We start from the raw sequence: 20185 nt of genomic DNA on the forward strand, positions 1-20185 counted from the left end.
TAGGTACCTTAGGTACTTCCAGTATCATAGATATCTTAAACATCTTAGTCATCACCTTATGTAATAATGCAATCAGTTTGACCCCAGTGTTTCCCTTGATTATCTTTAGTATCTTAAGTACCTTAAGTACTTTTTGTATAGCAGATATTTTAAGTATCCTAGTCAACACTCTGCCATGTAGGAATGTGATCATTTTAACCCCATTGAGTCCTTTGAGGTTTTTTTTTCCTTTTCTTTTAACTTTTTTATGCTTTTATTGAGTGCTAAATTTGATCATCTGATTTTCTTTTTAGCTCTGGTCATTTGATCAGGAATGCCAAGAAAGTCTTTATTTCACTAAATGTTTGTTTCTCCCCCTGAAGTATTGTGCTCAGTTTTTCTTGGTAGATGATAATTGTTTGTGGTCTAAGATCCTTTGCCTTGCAGAATACCATATCTATTCCATACCTTTTAGTCTTTTTTGTATATGTGTTGTGGTTGTTTGGGGGTGATTTGGGGTGAGCTTGGAATGTTCCTTACTCTGCCATCTTTGCTACCAGAAGTTCAGTTGACCAATTTACCTTTTCACTGCACCAGGTAACTCCCTCAAAGTATAAATTATGGGTATATTGCCATTTAATATCAGTAGAGGATGATTCCAAACTGAGTGTTCCCTATGACAATAAATCACAGGCCTATATGCTATCACCTGCCCTGGCAATATATTTATTTGTGTTGTGTATATGTGTGAGTATTTGCATTTATATATATATATATATATTATATATATATATATAATATATATATACACATTTTTTAACACTAGGGCAATAGAGAACCACATATTGAATATGAGCAACCTGCTACAATCAGTCAACAAGCATTTTTAGGCTTACCAGTCTTGTGACATTATACCAATGAGAGATAGCCATTGAATAGCCTAGGAGTCCATTGGCATATAGTTGGTGTAAAGGCCTCCAACATATTAGGTGAACCCCCTATGGTGAATTTAGGGCGAGATATAGATAGGAATTATACAGAATGGATAGGCATGAATGGGTTGCAACCTGCCTCAATTTTTCCTTATGGGGTCTAGCCATTCTGAAATCTCACTCCATATTCTCCAGCATCCTCAAAGTAAATTCAGAAATGAGCACGTAAATTACCCGTTGTGTCCAATGAGTATAGCCATATGGTTATCTCTTGTTCTGATGTAATTTTAGACATAGAAAAGAATAATCATGTCAAGGTGACTACAGATCTATTGGCATATTTGAATTGTTTTTATTATTATTTCTCCCATGCTCACACGATTCATTTTACGCATGTTTGATTCTTACGAATATTATCTTGACTCTGTTAATATCCAATTACTTGACAAGCTGTTTTTTTAATGATATTCTTGTAATAATTGGCACCCAGCAAAGTTCTTCCATCTTCCATATCAGGTTATCCATGGATAATGACTTTTTTCTCTTCTTCTTTTCCCAATACCTAAAACTGGAGTCTGGGCTCAAGGTGAGATGGTTCTAGAAAATGAACAAATACAATTTGTTTTATACAATAGACAATACATACAAATGCAATTCGGGGAAGTTGTTTAGTTTAAAATGAACTAACAAAACCTCTCTCAATTCCAGCTACTTAATAATTAAAATTGTCCATGATGGCAAATGATAAAACAAAAAAGACCAAGTGATGCTCATCTGGCTGCACTCATTGGACACAATGGATAATTTGAGTGCTCACTTCTAAACTCACTCTTAGTATGCTAGGGAATATGGAGTGAAACCTCAGAACTGTAGGTCCCCATAAGGATAAACTCAAATGAATCCCAAAGTAATGATTGAACCTGAGTTTATGAATAAGCAGGGATCAGCATTCTGGTGACAGCTGTCACATTAACAGCTTTTCCAGCGCCATCACCCCCACCCCTGCTGTGTAAATTAGAACCATAAGATGGGGAAGCCCTCTATGTGTATCTCACAAGTTCTTGCCAAAAGGTAAATTTGCTCTAAAGGGAACCCAGAGGAAGTGGCATCAAAGGAGACATTCGATGGTGGGGGTTTTAAGGCTCTGTTTTTCATGATGTCAAAACATCTGGTTGATTCAGTCAATTTAAACACACAGAGACAGATAAATGATCATAATTTAGGCCTTCCCCATCTTTCCAGAATTTTTGTCCTTCCTTTCCCTCCATGAGCTCTTTGATCCAGATATATTGACCCTCTTGCTGCCCCTCACACTCGACGTTCCCTCTCCCATTTCTATGTCTTTCTTGGGGTTATGACCATGGTCAGAATACTCTTCCTCCAAACTTCCACCTCTTGGATTCCAGGGACTCAACTCAATACCACCTTGTGTAGAAGGCTATTCCTGTTGACCTTTCCTCACTCAATCTGCTACCACCTCCATCACAATCATGACCCTTTATCTATTTTGTATGTGCCTTTCCACATCTATGTGTCTACATGTGGTGAGACTAGACAGTGTCTGGACCCTTATGGAGCCAAAGCTTTAGAAGGAAGTGAGACATATACAGAAATAACATGAACAAAATAACATATGCTAAATTCAATGGTAATTATAGAATTTAGGTTCCTTGATGGATGGACTGTTTCATGATTTCCCTTTGTATCCTCTGTTTTTGTGTGCCAGATTACAGGCGGTACTTGGGAAGCTTCACTTAAACCCCCACACTCCCACAAAACCACCCAGGCATTGATGTGTTGTCCCCAATATATCAAATGAAAGACAATTTCCAGATTGTCTTGTTGTGACCAACTGGATAATTCAATGTGTGACAGATTGTAGGAAGATCCTATGAAGCAGACTTAGGACAGTTTGAGTTAACATTGTCCCTCACTGGATTCATCTGGGTCCTAACCAGGAGCCTTTTCAGTACAGGATATAAAAGTCAAATCCAAGACTTACTCATTGGTTTTAACCTCTGTATCAGTGGCTTTAACCTTCTTTTATATCTTCCTCTGACCTCTTTTTAACCACTTTGTGGATTGCTTACTTATGGATATACAGACAAATTTTTTTCATATTGTTTATCAGAATCTTCAGGCTCTCAGTGATCTATTGAACTAGCCGTAGAACCACTATAAAGACATCCTCACCCAGTCCAGTGTCTGGCACAAAGTAGGCACTTAATAGATTCCTATCGATTTGTTGAAGAATTGAAACATTTGTACACAAAGGAAAAAAAACTGATTAGTAGACCATTTTGTTTTACTTTTTATTCAATTGTTTTGGATTGTATATGTGACAAGGAAATCACCTTAAAAGACTGATATATATTAATTTAAGGTCCCCAAGGAATTCAGCTATGTAATTCCTAAATGAAAACTCAAGTCAGCCGTCAACCTTTTATAGAGTTTAATTACAAACAGGAGGAAGAAAGGAATTAGAGATAGAGAGAGAGGGAGAGAGAAAGGGGAGAGAAGGGAATAGGGCTTAAATACCCCTTCTGATTAGGCTGGGCCAAAAGGCCCAAGCCCTTAGATAGCTGAGGCAAAGAAAGGAGATCAGTCCCTATCACTCACATGACCAAAATGGAGAAACAGTCTCAGGGGCCTCCACCTCCAGCTTCCTTCAGAGCCAACTCTCAAAGCACCACCTCTCAGACCAAAAACCTCTCCAACCAACCACCCTCAGTCCTCAGACCCCTTTATCTTTAAGGACACCCTCCAAGTTCCCTCCCCTCAGTTCTCACATCTACCAATCACTGTCCATGTCTTCCCTGTGCCAATGGTGGCTCTAGCTTAACCCAGGACCACCCAGAGGTCTGTGGCTTTGCACATGTCTGTTGAAGGTCATATTTTCAAATAATTAAATCTTTGATCCTTTGCTACAGCCCTTTCTAAATCCTGTTAACCTGAGTAGGGTAGAGATTGGAATAATTAAATTTTGATCTAGGCTGCAGCCCTTACTCAATCCTGTTAGGACTGAATAGGGTGGAGATTGATTCCAAGTATCTCCATTGTATCAATTCTAAAATCAATCATGACTCAAAGAAATTCCTGTTCTATGCTTAAGCATAGGTCAAAGCCTTTTCCATTGTTCAGCAAAAGGTTTCTGTCCTAAAGTAATCTTAAGAAGGGAGGAGGAGGAATCTCCCATGCCAATGGGGTTCACATTCCAATAGAGTTCCCACTATCAATAGGAAATTTTTCAAGTATGAAATTTCCCAATGGTGAAATTTCCAACATTTATAAGTCTAAGAAATTTTAAGGTTTACATATATAATCACAACTATGTTGTTCAGTTGAACTGAATTTCATCCATAGGGATGATTATTTGTTAACCTTCCATAATTAATAATAAATATATATGGGGCAGCTCATTGGTTCAGTGGATAGAGAGGAAGGCCTGGAGGTCCTAGGTGAAAATCTGACCTCAGACATTTCCTAGCTGGGAGACCCTGGACAAGTCACTTAGCTAGCCTAGCTTTTACCACTCTTCTGCCTTGGAATCAATTCTAATACAGAAGCCAAATGTTTAATTTAAAAAAAAAAGAAATATGTGTGAGACCCACTCTGGGGTCACTTTCCCAACTCACATTTGCACTGACAAGTTTGGTCCTCTGTGGATGATGCCTACACCTCTTCTCAGGGCACTAGGGATTGCTCTGAGACATTAGAATTTCTAGTAGAGTAGCTCCAGAGTTCTTATCAGTATACTTCTATTATTGATTAATTAATTGGTTGAACTCCATCAGCCTTTTCAAATAGGATTTGTTGAGAAAGATATAGGAAGAAAAATTGGTAGAAACTTCTACCAATTGTGGTCATATTTTTCCCTTGCATACAAAACATCATTGGGAAGAGTAGGCTCAGATTCAAAGTACTAAGTTAGTCACGTACACATGTAAAGAGCAAGTAGGACTGAGGGGTTCCTCTTAATTTATGGCCCTGAGAATTCCTTTTTTCCCTTCTTGAGATCTTCCTGAAGTTTACCGTAGGCATAGCTTTCTTCTAGGTGTTGATCATCTGATTCTTTCTAACGTCCTCAGCTTGATTTTATTCAATTAATCAATATTCATTTATTAAGTCTACAGTATGCTAGGCAATTAGATAATTCAGTGACTAGAGCTATGGGCCTAGAGTAAAGAGGGCCTGGGTTCAAATTCAGACTTAGATACTTGCTTTGTGACATTAGGCATGTCACTTAACCTCTGGCTCATTGGAGAGTCCTGGGCCTGGAATCAGGAAAACCTGAGTTCACATATAGACTCAGATCCTATCTATGTGACCCTGGGCAAGTCACTTAACTTCTGTTTGCTTTAATCCCCTGAAGGAAATGGCATACCACTGTAGTCTTTGCTGAGAAAACTACATGAATAGGATGGTCCACAAGGCCATGAAGATTTGGACATAACTGAATGAGTACACAACCACAATATGCTAGGAAACACACTAAGGGTTAAAGATACAAAAAAGACAGTCCATGCACTCAGGGAGCTTACAATCTATCCTCTTGTGTCTTTATGCATACCTACTGATAATTCCTCTGTCATTGGCCACTACCACTATGGTGGCTGTTACTATTACCTTCACTGGACATTGCTAGCAAATCTGGTTGCCAATGGGAATTTTGATGGCTCTAATATAGCTCTTTTAAAAAAAATTCAAAGATATTTTATTTACCCAGTTACATGAAATAATAATTTTCAACATGTGTTTTCCAAAATTACAAGATCTTCTCTCCCTTCTCTCCCCTTCCTCCCCCAACTTGGGAAATGGTAAGCAATTTAATCTGGGCCATAAAAACACACTTCCATATTTGTCACTGTTATAAGAATGCACTTATACAAAACCCAAAACTCAAAATAAAATCATAAATTCACTGATATGAAAGATCACTTTGATCCACATCCATCTGACTCCAACTGTTCTTTCTCTGGAGGTGGATAGCATTCCCCATCATAAGTCTTTCTGGATTGTCCCACATCATTGCATTGCTGAGAGTAGCCAAGTTTTCATGGTTGACCATCATGCAATATTGCTGTTATTGTGTACAGTATTCTCCTAGCTTTATTTCTTTCTTTCTGCATCAGTTCATGCGGCTCTTTCCAACTTTTTCTGAAATCATCTTGCTTATCATTCCTTATGCCACAATAATATTCTAACACCCACTGCCTTTGTTCAGCCATTCCCAACTGATGAACATCCCTTCAATTTCCAGTTCTTTGCCACCACAGAAAGTGCTGCTAACAAATATTTTTATGCAAGTAAGCCCTTTCCTATTTTTAGTATCTCTTGGGGATACAGACCTAGTAATGATATTGCAAGATCAAAAGATATGCACAGTTTAATAGCCATTTAGGCATAATTCCAAATTACCCGCCAGAATAGATGGATCAGTTTACAACTCCACAAATGATGGATTACTATCCCAATTTTGCTATACCCCTTCCAACATTTACCACTTTCCTTAACTGTCATATTGGTAGGTCATCTAATAGGTGTGAGGTGGTACCTCAGCATTGTTTTTATTTACATTTCTCTAATCAAGAATGATTGAGAACATTTTTTCATATGATTATTGATGGCTTTGATTTCTTCATCTGAAAATTGCTTGTTCATATCCTTTGCTCATTTTTCAATTGAGGAATGGTTTGTATCCTTATAAATTTGACTTAGTTCTCCATATATTTGGGAATTTAGACTTTTATCAGAGAAGTTTGTTATAATTTTTCCCAGTTTGTTGCTTCCTTTCTAATCTCAGTTATATTGTTTTTGTTTGTATAAAAGCTTTTAAATTTAATATCATCAAAATAATTCATTTTACATTTTAAAAAGTTCTCTATCTCCTGTTTGTTCATAAATTCTTACCTTCCCCATAGATCTGTCAGGTAAACTATCCTATTATGTTCCCCTAATTTACTTATGATATCATTCTTTATATTTAAGCCATATATCCATTTTGATCTTATCTTGGTATGGGGTATGGGGTGTTAGGTCCATACCTAATTTCTATCTATCTATCTATCTATCTATCTATCTATCTATCTATCTATCTATCTATCTATCCAAGATAATCAATAATCAAAAAGGCTTTTTAGGCCTTAAATCCATTTCTCGGTCTCCTCACAGTCCCAGGGAGAGTAAGCTACACACTCCTCTCCCCAGGAGACCCAGAGACCAAAAGCCCCTCTTCAACTGCCAGCTGTAACTGACTAACTCTCAACCACACCCTTCTAACTTTTACCAACTGACAGTTTTCACAGAAGGGTGTCTCTTTCTCAGAAAACGTATTTCTCCCTTGCCTCTTAAATAGAAAAAGGGAGAAATTAAGAAAAACTCTAAACACTAATCAGCTTACTCCCACACCCTGTATCTATGTGTACTCCTTCTAATTGCTCTAATATGAATAAAAATATTAAGAATTATTAATATCATCTTTCCACATTGGAATATATACAGTTTGACCTTATTGAATCCCTTAAATTTTCTCTTTCTTATTTACTTTTCTAGGCTTCTCTCAGATCTTGTGTGTGGACATCACATTTTCTTTTTTGGTCTGAACTTTTCATCAAGAATGCTTGGAAATCTTATACCTCTTTTAAAAAAACATTTTACTTCTCTCCAATTAAATATAAAAACAATTTTAAACATTCATTTTTTAAAATTGAGTTGCAAATTGTCTTGCTCATTCTCACTCTTCTTTATTCCCTCCAACTCCTTCTTCCCTGAGAGGTAAGCACTCTAATATAATTTTCACATGTGCAATCGTATAAAACATTTTCCCATATTAGTCATTTAATGTAAGATATCTCAAATGAAATTAAATAATATTTTGTCCATATTAGAACAATTAGAAGGAGTACACATAGATACAGGGTGTGGGAGTAAGCTGATTAGTGCTAAGAGTTTTTCTTAACTTCTCACTTTTTCTATTTAAGAAGCAAGGGAGCAATAAACGAAATGAAGAAGAAAGTAAAATATATTATGTTTTGGTCCATTCAGAAAATATCAATTCTCTCTGGAAGTAGATGGCATATTTCATCACAAGTCTCTGGGATTGCCTTGGATCGCTGTTTTGCTGAGAATAATAGATTATTCACAGTTGTCCATCAAAAAAAAAAACTTACTGCCACTGGATACAATTTTTTTTCTGGTTCTATATGCCTCAAAAGTGCATCAGTTCATGTAGGTCTTTCCAGATGTTTCTGAAATCTGATATATCTTTTCAATACACAAGGAAAATATCTATAAATGTCATCCCAAAATACTCATTCTTCAAAGATCAGGAAAAATAACTAGAAAGAAACTAAAGCAGCATGAACTCATAGAAACTTGACATCCATGTTGGGAGGTATAGCTTGCTATTATTCTGCCACCTATTAAGCTCACTGCTTCCAAGAAAGAAAAGAGTCTGAGAGTCTGTCAGGTTACCCTCTAATATTCAAACTTAGTGCTAGTTCAGCACTTCTAGAGGCATCAATTCATTGGGTTTCATAGCCCATAGTACTAACCCCTCAATCGCATATGATGGAAACAGACTTCCAAAGCTCCATATGGTGCATTGGAACCAGTCAGAGAATATCTGTGAATGTTCTGAGAATGGTACCTTCATTGGCCAGTCCTACATTCCCCCATCCCTGCCCCTTATTATTAAAAAGGAGGAGAGTTAGTCGAGTGACAAGGGTGAGGGATAACTGTGTCAAGGAAGCCCTTGTACCCACAAAATTTGGGAAGACCTAGAAGATGGTTTGTAGACCATTAAATCGATTCTCTATCGTTTATCTTTGAGAGAACATAGACAAGCATCATCCAAGATGAGAAATCATGATTGGATTTCTCCAATCTACAGTGATGGAGAAAATACCTAGGTGGCTAAGAACACACATCTATCAAAGAAATCCCATAATTTACAGTAAATTCTTGTTTAAATAATGTACCATAGACTCAATTATACTGTGGACTTGGTCAGGTCTCCTACCTACAGAATGAGATATAATATATATTACTGTCATTATGATATGAAAAGCCTCTGATGTAGATTTTTGGTTTTCTATGCCAACCATACCACAATTACTACTATTTAGAAATTGTCTGGAAAATGAATAGGGTAGAAACTCACTTGTTCATATTTTCAGAACAGGTTTTACTGACATCTTCTCAGTATTAAAATGAGTAGGTCGATCATTGAACAATAAGCTACAAGGAAAAAAAAGGCTAACTTTTTCCCTAAAAATAGATTTTAAAACGAAGTCAAGAAAATTTCTTAATTTAAGAACATCAGCAGCAAACACAATATCTAATATAATATTAATAGCTGACATTTATATGGCATTTTATGGTTATAGGCACTTTATGTATATTATTTCACTTGACCTTCACAACAAGCCTGTAAGGTAGGTAGTACAATATTGTTATCTGCATTTTACAGATGAGGAAACTGAGATTCAAAGAAGTTCAATATCTCATAGAACACTGATGTCAAATACACAGCCTGTGAGCTACATATAAACTACAATGCTCCCAAGTATGGCCTCAACTGCATTAAAATGTAATTGGGAAATATTTAACAAAACAAATAAAAATACAATAAAATATAAGCATTATATTTTAAAGCCAAGTTAATATGTAGCTGTCAAGAATGGGTTTGTACCCCAAAGAGATAATAAGGAAAAAGACTTGTACAAGAATATTCATAACTGCACTCTTTGTGGTGGCAAAAAATTGGAAAATGAGGGGATGCCCTTCAATTGGGGAATGGCTGAATAAATTGTGGTATATGTTGGTGATGGAATACTATTGTGCTCAAAGGAATAATAAAGTGGAGGAATTCCATGTGAACTGGAACAACCTCCAGGAAGTGATGCAGTGTGAGAGGAGCAGAACCAGGAAAACATTGTACACAGAGACTGATACACTGTGGTACAATCGAACGTAATGTACTTCTCCATTAGTGGCAATGCAGTGACCCTGAACAATCTGCAGGGATCTAGGAGAAAAACACTATCCACAAGCAGAGGACAAACTGTGGAAGTAAAAACACCGAGGAAAAGCAACTGCTTGACTATAGGGGTTGAGGGGACATGTCTGAGGAGAGACTCTAAATGAACACTCTAATGCAAATACCAACAACATGGAAATGGGTTCGAATCAAGAACACATGTGATACCCATTGGAATCGCATGTCAGCTATGGAAGAGGTGGGGGGAGAGGGGGGGAGGAAAAGAAAATGATCTTAGTCTCCAGTGAATAATGTTTGGAAATGCTCAAATAAAAAAAATTAATTAATAAAAAAAAGAATATTTATGATTGGATGAGCAGCCTCCATTTTTGTTTGGCTCCAGTGTCAATATGTCAATCCTTTGAAGATAAAGAATATTTAATTTCTGTCTCTGCATTCTTTGTGCCTAGCACAATGTCTACCACTGTGGTCACTACTTTGGAGTAGAGAAGAACCAACATTTTCTCTGTGTAGGGAACTCCTGGTAAGGAACTTCTTCTACAAGTATAAACAAGTGATGACTCTACAACTTAAGTCTTGACACACCTAGAAGCTAGTTGACTTGTCCAGAGTCACACAGATGATGCGTATCAGAAGCAGAACTGGAAGGTCCATATTCCTGATTCTAAGGCTAGCAGTCTCCTTCTCTGTCTACTTTTCCGTGGTTCCTCTTCACACAGTAAATAATAGGAGCTTAACAAATGCTTGCTGATTGATTAATTGATGATTAGTCAGAAAGGGAGACCTGACAAAATGAAAAAATATGAGGACTTTCACAAAGTTGCAGATGTGTGCCACTGGGGATGAGATTGGGAGAGTGGCCCTTCCTACAGAGCTGGGGCTGTGAGACATATGAGTGCTCTGGTTCCTTATGCAAAGAACTTTGTTGGCCCTAATGAAATCTTTATTGGTCTTGTTTTCCTGGGCTCTGATTAAATTGTGGAGAGCAGGAAAAGCATATTGAGGGGAGTTTAGTGGAGTTTAATCAATGCTAAGCTTAGTACTAAGAATTTAGTATTATATGATATTTAGATACATGTTGTGTTGTTGAGTCATTTCAGTCATGTCCAACTCTTCATGACCCCATTTGGAGTTTTCTTGGAAAACTCATTTTACAGAAGCAACAGAGGCAAACATGGTTAAGTGACTTGCCCAGGATCACATAACTTGTAAGTATCTGAGGCTGGATTTGAACTCTTGATGATGAATCTTCCTGAACCCAGCCCCATGCTCTATCCACTGTGCCACCTGGCTGTCCACTTACATACTCATAGTACTGTTTATAATGCATTTCCCTGATAGGACTTGCATATCAGTTTAGCAACAGACCTGGAAGCAAGCACAGGATCTCATGGTTCATAGAGATGGAGGGAGAAAGGACATAAGAAGACAAGGATTGTCTTTGGAGAACTTTGAACATTAATATATTAAATTAAATTATTCTTTCCACAAAAATATATGGGTACAACTGTAATCATCTTTTTAACAAAATTATTCCCCCTTTTTATATTAATCATATAAATCATATAAGTTCCTAGACTTAGATTTAAAGGGGGGGAAAGCAGTAAGGCCCTTTCATCCCCAAAAATGATAGCAATAGAAAGAGGAAAGGTCCTAAACACCAGTCATCAGGAGCAGAGGAGTGTGAAAAATTTCTGCACTAAGAATCTAGCATGAAACTGAGCCATTATGCAAAGAATCCAAAAGCTGGCCCTTTCTCTCTTTTGTTAATGATGATTTATTTGGACAATATTGAATCAATGTGAAGGAGAGCTGTCTCTCTAGCAACCTCAAGTTTGTTTCCATTCTCTGCTGGGAGAATAAGTTTTATTTAGGCTAGAACCATAAGAAGAGTCTCTAGGATATAGGTGGGATGAGAATGTGAAGGAGTTGTCTATCTAGTAATCTCAAATTTGTTTCCAATCTGTAGGGAGCCTAAATCCTATTTAGGGTAAGAACAGTGAACATAGAGTCTTGTGTGGTCTTTGACACCTAAGTAAGACTCACCAAAAAGTCACAATGTCACATATCTAATTTCACGTGTTTCCCTTCCAAAAGGATTCCAAACCATAGACTGTCATTATGATTCTAGAGCAGTGGTGTTAAATTCAAATAGAAAGGAAGAAGAGAAGGGAAGACACTAAACTCATTACATATTAACTTAGAAAACCACACATTAATATTATCTGTGCTTTATTATATTTTTGTTTATTTTGTTAATTATTTCTCAATTACATTTTAATTTGGTTTCCACTGCAGGCACCCAGTGCCACATGTTTCATATCTCTTCTCTAGAAGACTGAATAGATTCCTAGGACAGGAAGCAGAACTCAAAAGAAAGGGAGGAAAATTATTTATGGGCTACAGTGATTTCTTTGTATTGTTCTCATTTCCTGTGAAATGAAATAAAAGATGCTCTATATCTGTATGCATTTCTTGAGTGTGTGGATGTTTACTAAAAACTCCTTTCTCTGAATTTGTGTTTTGAGGTTTCCTAGAGAAAACTCTTGATGGCAACTCAATGAACCAGAGATGTGATGTGGGGTTGAGAGGAAACAGAATGTAGTGAGGTTAAATCTCATACACATAAAGCCAGAATAGGCAATGCTTGGCCAGGGTTACAAATGAAAAATGAGTACAGGTATTTATTGTTATTGGTCAATCTTTTTTTAGTGCTGTCTAATTCTTCATGACCCCATTTGGGATTTTCTTTGCAAAGATACTGTGAATCTTAAAATTTCTCAGACTTCTGAATCTTAAAAAATTCTGAGACTCTACCTTAGAACATTTGGTTAAGGCTATTCCCCATTTTAAACAATGGAAGTACTTAGTCAGGAATGTATGTGAGAACTTTACATTACTCCACCCATACTTAAGCATACTTTAGGGAAAGATGAAGTTGTGAACTCCTTACTGAACAATGGAAAGGTACCCAGCCCATACTTAAAGTAAAGCTAAAACCCTTAAGCTAAGTCTATTTTTAGATCTAATACAAAGGATGCTAAGTACCTATGAAGGTCAAATTAATCACTAAAAGGTCAGGCAACTTGCAACCTTGCAAGGGACAAGCTTAACAAAAGAGGTGTGAAGTTTTAGTCTACCCAGAGAAGTTGAGAACTAAAGAAGATGTGAATTAAGAATGGTCAGTCCTGTAAAAACGTCTACTGTGATTGGTAGATGTGAAAACTTAGGGGAGGTGACATAGGAGAAAATTCTCTTTAAAAGGAGGTAAGAAGGCCTCTGAACTTAATTCAGCTATGGAGTTGAATAGAAGGCTGGTCTCTGTCTTGGTGGCTGAAAGGGAATTCAGCCTTGGAAGCTGAAGTGGAGTTTCCTGAACTATACTGGAGGGTCTCTCTGAACACTAGAGTTTTGCTTGGAAGGATCTTGTGGTGAGTGATTAAAGACTGACTGATCTCTCTCTTAAGGCTCAGGCCTAGGCCAAAATGGCCTTCATACTGTATTTCTCTTGTTTTCTCTCCTTTTCCTTAATTCCTTTATTTGTATTAATTAAAATCTCCATAAAACCCAGCTGACTTGGGTATATTTCATATTTGGGAATTTTTCCCATGGCGACCACTTTATTTTTTAATATAAAATCAAGACACTAAAAATTATCTTTACAGATTTGACAATTCAAAGTCTTGAAACCATATTTTCACATCACAGTTTAAGGCAACCACTCTTTTAACTGTAACAATACACGGAATGGTTTGCCATTCCCTTTTCCAGTTCATTTTACAGATGACAAAACTGAGGCAAACAAAATTTAGGTGACTTGCCCAGAATCACACAGCTTGTAAGTGTCTGGAGGCCATATATGAACCCAGAATGATGAGTCTTCCATATTCCATGCTTCACACTCTAACCACTGTACCACCTAACTGCCCCATAATTATTTATATTAACAAACAACTAGTTGTAGTTTTTACAAACATTCTTTGAAAATCTGACTTTATAAAATTAAAAGTGATATGTATATGTATGGTTATTATTTAAATTGTCTATAAAATTATCCTGGATATTTTTCCATAGTACTCTTTTCTCTTGTCAATAAACATTAGAAAATACACCTGGCAGAGTAAGCAGGAAAATAAGAAATGGATGATAAAATAGATACCAGAATAAGGTGATATAGCAGTAAAAAAGGGGGAGAAATAATCAGTACTTGGACCCAGAGAGTCTCTGAGTCCAAAGATTATAATCATGGATATGCTGAAACCAGTTCTAACTAGCTTGCAAAGTCATTGTTAAGTTTTCAATGTATGCCTTTATAACTCCAAAATTATTTGCTACAAATCAAGGCTTATTTTTTGTGTGTGAAATGTCTAGATTCGAGAAAGAGTTAGTAAAGTAAATTAAACTTAAAAGTTTTTAAACATAAAGTTCCCCTAACCCAATTGTTATTTGTATATTACCAGAACACCCCTGTTTTGCTTTAAAACATTGCTTGAACTCAATAGAAAGGCAATGAAAGATTAGGGAACAAAATCTTCACCAAACTAGAAGCATAGTGACAGGATGTTAAAAATAATAATAGTAATAATAACTTCTATTTATGGTGGTTCTTTAAGGCTTGTGAAGTAACATATCCATTTAAGTCTCACAATATTATTATTTATATTATAACCTTCTCCTATTCCAATTTATGTACACTGTGCCTCGTCTTCCTCCCAGCACAATGAAAGAGGAATATGATGATTACAGAACTCAATTTTGGTTTAAAAGCGTAAGGTCATGGCTCATCTGCCTTATATAGTTCTACAGACATCTCCTTGGTCAGATGGGAGAACGGCTAAAGTTTCTAACTTGGGCTCTTCAATCATCAAGATCCTTTTAGGTTCCTTGGGTTCAGGAGGATATTATGGCAGTAGGTCTCCACGCAAGTGTTCTACAATCCTCATTTCTAAGCAAATCATGGAATTTGTCTCTCAGACTCCATTTGTTCTGCCTTCCATTTTTCAACTTCTACTCCCTTTCCTTACAGTTTCCTATCTTTTCCTCTTTTTTCCACATTCATATCTCCTGGTACAGTTTCCATAATCAAGGTTGTACAGTTATTTGATGTCCTGGGGCTTCCTGCAGTGAACATTTGTTTCTATGCCTCATCCTGTAGATAATGAAAGCAAATTCCCCTCTATTACCCTTAGAAATTACTTAAAAATAAAATAAACAAAAAAGTGTCAGGGGTCAAGGGTAAGAGTCCTTGGATTGGTTCTGAGAAGATCCTGAATCAATAGTCAATAAAAACCTACTTCTTTTTTAAAATCAGAATGGGCTTTTTTTACTGATTACTTCCATAAGTACAAATCAATCCAAAAATGTTGTTAAATTTAAAAGAAAAAAGTGAATTTGAACAATGATAAACTTGAATGTCCAACAAATAAGTTGTTGAATCTCTCATTTATTTTTCACTTTCATATCATATATGGCATACTTATAGTCTCTAATCAGATTCTGAAACAAACAACTAAGGTAGATATATACAGGGCTGACAACTTAATACATTTGAACATTAAGGCAGCATTGTGCAGTTCAAAGTAGACAGACAAGATAGGCTCAAATCCTGACTGTTCTGCTTACTCATTTTGTGACCTTGGGCAAGTCACTTCCTTTCTTTGTGGCTTCAGTTGTTGTTGTTTGTTTGTTTGTTTTGTTTTGTTTTATTTAACTGGTGATTGGACTAGATGACTTTGAAGGTTTCTTCCAGTCCTAATTCTATGACTTCAAGTTGGTTTAACAAGCTTCACTCAGGAGTTCATCTAGATAGTGTGGTCCCTCTCTTTCCAATTCAGCTTTTCCAAGTAGTAAATGCAGTCCTCCTGTCTCTAATCCCTTTGGCTCTCAACTCACACACTGCTGTGTAAATACTAATTCAATTCAACAAACATGAATTAAGTACCTACTGTGTGCAAGGGACTGTGAGGAACCATTTCACCTGCTCCCTCACAAGGACAAGAGTATCAAATATGACCCTGAGAAGCGGTAAACCTGAATTATAGGTCAACCATGAATTTCTTTGGATAGCAGAGGAAAGTCAGATTTCAGGAAAGGGGATATTGATAGTCAGACCTTAATATGTTGCTATCTGAAAGTTAATTTTCAGATTGTCTTGGTGTGACTGTCTTGATAATGCAAATATCCAACTAACTGATTGTATGAAGCAAAGTAATCTAACTACAAATAGGCCAATATTGGAGATTATACATAAATGTGTGAATTTTTTCCATAATCAGAACATAAAACAAGTTTTATATTAAACATTCCTCTTTAATCTTAAAAAATAGCAGAAATGTGAAAGGTTTTTGCCCAAAGCAATCTCTTTATTACTAATAAGTTCTGAGTAATTTGGATGAAAGGTGTGATATAGGGCTACAGATAAATAATAACCCCCAAATCATAATCCTGATGTGATTATACTTCACTGACGAAAGGGAATTAAAGGTAGATTCTTTTTATTAGTTTACTGATCTTGGGCCTCTGACTCGGGGTAAATGTTCTATATATCATGCTAGTTAATCATTCTTGTCATTATCTTTAATGTCTTATTAGCTAGCTTCATTCATCTGGTTTTTATCTGTTTCATTTTAAGCAGTTTTAATCTCATTTCAGCAGTGTTGATAAGCCTGTTAGTTTGCACAAATTGGTTTCAGTGACAATGTGCAGATAACAATAATGTACAGTTTCTAAACGGGGAAAAAGAAATCTGTATGGATCCCAAAAGGTAGAATCCTGGAGACCCACTGGTTGAGTAGGATTAGAGGAGTGGGGGCCAGAGAAGAGAGAGGAAAGAGACTGACCTCCATTCCCCAAAGATAAAGATGAAAAGAGAAACAGAAGGAAGGGAAGTGGGGATTTAAGTAGCTATGGACTTAAAAGACTAGGAATGAAATTAGAGAAAATTAAACTCCAGGGAAAATCACCATTCCCTTCCCATCTCCACCCCTGAGAAATAGAAGACCTAATAATGGTTTCTTCTGACCGCTAGGTGGCCTTATTTACTCAACATCTTGCTGTGGCCATGAGCAAAGGAAAGGCTGTGCCTAGGCTGTGGAGATGCACTACCTGGCAACAGACTAGCACTGATTACTTCCATCAAGGACTAGTTTGAAGAACTCTTCCATCTCACTGGCTAAGGAAGACAAAAGCCTCATTAGACTCAGGAACAACACAAAGTACTTTAACTGAAAATGCTAAGAGAAAATGCAGCTTCCTCAGGATTCTAGATTCTGAGGAGCCTTATCTGAGATATGTGGTTAGGGAAGGATATATAGTATCAGAATTCAGTGTAAATTATCCAGTTCCTGTTCTTCTCTTAGATCTGGATTTTGAGTTGGAGAAGGAGATATGAGATGGTCAGAAGAGTGAGTTCTTCACTTGCAACTTGGACTTAGAAAGAAAGGGGTCTGTGGGGCCTTAGGGTCAGAAGATCTAGGTTTTAGTCCTGGTGCTTCTCCCCACCCACCCCAAAGTTCCAGTTATTTTACTTTTGGCAAGTCATTTGGTTCCTTGGGGTCTCGATTTCTTTCTCTTATAAAATGGAAGAACTATACTAAATGACCACCAGCCTTCCACTGCTCATATTCTTTGGATTGTGATTTGCCAACCACAGCAGTCTTTCTGCAAAGATATAAAATAAAATCATTCTCAAAATAGAATGAACTATCAGATTTATCTATCCTGTACCACTCCAACTTTTCCATCTCCAACGGGGAATAAAACAAATTTTTTAAAGAAAATGTTGCTCATAATAGATACTGAAAACAGTTGTCCCAAAAGTCAGCTGAGTGTCTGGCTGTGTTTGGGATGGATGGGTGAAGAAGCAATAAATACCACACCCCCAGAATGCCAACGTACTTTGTAGTTCAATTTTCAGTCCTTTTGCTTTTCTAGGATCATTCTGGTCCGTGTTCATCTGACTCATTCACACTTGACTCCAAATGTCAGTGTGAATGAAGGCTATTTGTGAGATTCTGAGAAGACCTTTTTAGAAAAACAGGAAGCTGTGCTGCCCCAAAACTCAACCAAATGTCAAACAACAGCTCCTAATTTTCAGACTAAACTCACCAGAAGTTTCAGAGACTAAAACACACCAGAAGTTTCAGTCAAATTAAAGCTGAGGTCTCATTTCTCCATTTACCCAAACTCCATTTCTTTGATGAGACACAATTTTTCTGATATAACCCCTTCCCTGAAGGGACAGAGGCAAAGATTAAAGCCTCTAGTTCTAATCTGAGCTAATCTAATGTGAAAATGGGTAATGAGACCATATAGAAAGAAACTAACTTCTGAACCTATTCTATAAGGTACAGATATATCTAAAATTTTCTCGCTTTACTCTAGGATCTTCATATAATTCAGGCTCAATGGAGAGGGAAAAATATGGCTTGTGCCCCATCTAGTATAGTCTACTCACAGACAAGGCAGGAACCAGAAATAAAAAAGCAAAGCATTAAATTTAGCACACTAACAACAACAAAAAAGAATCCTCTTCTTTTGAAGAAAACTAAAGTAGAAGATCAAAAAAAGGATGTAGAGATGCTGCTTGAAATAGATGGGACATCCATTACTGACAATGAAGAGAAATCAGAATTGCCTACCTGTTATTTTATTTCCATTTTCCCTACCAATGAAAATTATCTTCATATTGGAAAAAGACAGTATAAATATGGTTAATTGGGAAATTCACACCAAAGGCAAACGAGGAGATAGTAAGAAAGTATCTTAGCAGCTGTTGCTGAATATGTCACTTGGCTTAGAGGAACTATATCCTCAGGTTCTGAATGCTGAAAGACTGTCAGTGAACTTTGAAATATCCTAGAAAAAAGGAAAGGCTCTGCAGAACTAGGGAGGGCCAATGTCATCATTTTCCAAAAAGAAACAATAGAATGAACAACCACAACCTAGTGAATGACTTTCATTTGAGGGGGGAAATATCTAGAATATACTATTAATGGCATGTTCAGTGAACATTTAGTAAAGGAAATGTTGATCCCAAAGAGCTAATATGACTCAGTCTGGGATGATTCATATTAAACTAATCTTATTTCCCTTTTTAAAAAAAGTCACTAAATAGAAGGTCAGAAACAATGGGGATATATAGATGTAGTTAGCCTAGATTTTAGTAAAGCACTTGTGAAAGTTTTTCTCACTCTTGTGGCAAAAAGAGATAGGTGTGGGCTGAATGATAGTAGCCTTATATACTTCAAGCTAAAGAGGACTTTAGTAATAAACTAATCCAAGCAACTTCTTTAATAGAAGAAGAAACTGAGGCTCAGTGAAAGTCAGTGACTTGCTCAACAGTATACAGGCAGTAAGAGGCAGAGATAGGATCTGAACATTGGCCATCTGAGTCCAAACCAAAATTCTTTCATTTAGATCACACCCTTTCCTATAAAATTAAATAGATTCAGACATGGTTGAAGAACTGGACCCAAAGAATACCATAGTACTCTTTGGTGGGCCTATGTTGTCTAATATTTTTTCTAATCATTTAATTAGATAATGGTATAGATGGCATTACTTTTCAAATTTTCAATAACACAAAACTAGGAAGTTTAGTGCAATGGATGACAGAAGCAAGAAAGAAAAATCTTGATAGGCCAGAACTTGGTCTGAATCTAATAAGATAAAATGTAAAAATTATAAATATAAAATCCTATTGTAACAAAAATTAATTCAAAATTATAAGAGAAGGGAGGCATGGTTAGATAGTAGTTCATCTGAAAAAATTTTGGAGGGTTTAATGCACTTCACACTCATAATTTAGCAATATGATATAGCAGTTAAAATAATAATAATATTGGGTATATGATTGGGGGTTGGTTTTATAAGATTATTATCTTACAAAAATGAATGATATGGAAAAGTATTTTGAATGATAAAAATATATAATCCAATGGAATTGCTTTTCAGCTCCAGGCAGGAATGGGAAGGAGAAGGGAAGGAGACAATATGAATCATGTAATTATGAAAAACTTATGTTTAAATTTATTATTGGAAAAAATAAGGATAATTTTTAAATAATAATAATGTGAATTTAGGATACATTGGAAGTCAAAGTATAAGGAGGTAAAAGTTCAACTGGATTCTAGCTGATCCTCCCCCATCTAGTGTTTTGTAGTGCCCCATGTTAGGATAAATTGTTGATGGATTAGAGTATTCAGAAGATGGTAACTAGAGTGGAAAAGAGTTTTGAATCAACATGATTATTAAGATGGTTTTGAAGGAATTA

At 36.4% G+C, this 20185-nt stretch overlaps 1 long non-coding RNA gene across 2 annotated transcripts in view; it reads right to left on the bottom strand.

Moving 5' to 3' along the window:
* Positions 1-1241: 1241 nt before the first annotated feature.
* Positions 1242-20185, bottom strand: part of LOC103098631 (uncharacterized) — a 311024-nt gene continuing 292080 nt past the window's right edge. For both annotated transcript variants that reach the window (XR_008916195.1, XR_008916196.1), the window contains one exon: positions 1242-1508. This is a non-coding gene — a long non-coding RNA (uncharacterized LOC103098631). The remainder of the gene's footprint in view (positions 1509-20185) is intronic.

This window comes from Monodelphis domestica, chromosome 2 (genome assembly GCF_027887165.1).
Source record: "Monodelphis domestica isolate mMonDom1 chromosome 2, mMonDom1.pri, whole genome shotgun sequence".
Classification (NCBI taxonomy): Eukaryota; Metazoa; Chordata; class Mammalia; order Didelphimorphia; family Didelphidae; genus Monodelphis; species Monodelphis domestica.